A 976-nucleotide genomic window follows, 5' to 3' on the forward strand; every position below is an offset into this window, starting at 1 on the left:
CATGAATAATAGGATAAGCCATTGCAGCCACTATTCCCTCATCCATAAGCCCAACATTGCAGCCGCTGTGGAAGGGGATGTCACCTGTGGAAGAAGGGAGATAAAAATTCAACACAGTTATACAGGTCGATGACGCCAATCTATCACACACACACACATACACGGGATCCCCACATACACAGAAGCCGTATCCATTGCACCGACCAAGGAGAGCTTCCGGAGCAGCGCCCTGTTTTTTTTTACAGGTAGCCACTGCTGTCCTAGAGAAACAATTCGAGGCAAAGTTAAAGCAGATCAGGGAGTTTGAACTAATGACTTTGCACATATTTCTATTTAATAGCATTACCTGATCATCAAGCAACTTTGAGAAATCCTTTAGAACCTGATGACGATCTTTCTCACCCTGCTGGAGCTGCTGGCCATATTGAACTACAAGTCAGCATGACCCGATCTTTCATCACCACGTTATCAATTTGAAAAGAACGTAATACAATTTAGAACCTGTTCTAAGATTGTTTCGAGGTTTCGCCATCAGATACTACAAAGAAAAATATAGAGATGCAATTCAATAGCACAAGAATAGAAAACAATGGTCAAAACCATTACAGGATGTTAAGGACTCAGATACATATATGTTTGTGCATCAGTCGCTCGACAGAAGCCGGCCTCGGATCAAGTGCTGGATTATGCATCAGTTTATCTTCACTATCCAAAATCAAATCACGGAGCACAAAAAACAACTAAAATCAAATTACAGATCAGGGAAAAACAACGAAACAAGATTGGAGGGGGCCTGTAGTTATTCAATGGTGGTAATAGGGTACCTCGCCCTTGGAGGACGGCGCAGACTTGAAGCAGCGAAGCGCGGCGTCCTCGAGCACGAAGTAGCGCTTGCGCGAGTACTGCATCCCAAATAGGTTGGATCGGAACAGGTTCAACCAGCCTCCATCTGCAATGCATCCTCCCCGCCACCGGC

The 976-nt window shown here is 44.8% G+C and overlaps 1 non-coding gene across 1 annotated transcript; it reads right to left on the minus strand.

Moving 5' to 3' along the window:
- Positions 1 to 614: 614 nt before the first annotated feature.
- LOC111591240 (small nucleolar RNA snoR31) lies at positions 615 to 712 on the minus strand. The gene has a single exon (XR_004857475.1). It is a non-coding gene; the product is annotated as a small nucleolar RNA snoR31 (small nucleolar RNA).
- Positions 713 to 976: the final 264 nt, after the last annotated feature.

This window comes from Zea mays, chromosome 3 (genome assembly GCF_902167145.1).
Source record: "Zea mays cultivar B73 chromosome 3, Zm-B73-REFERENCE-NAM-5.0, whole genome shotgun sequence".
NCBI classification, from domain to species: Eukaryota; Viridiplantae; Streptophyta; class Magnoliopsida; order Poales; family Poaceae; genus Zea; species Zea mays.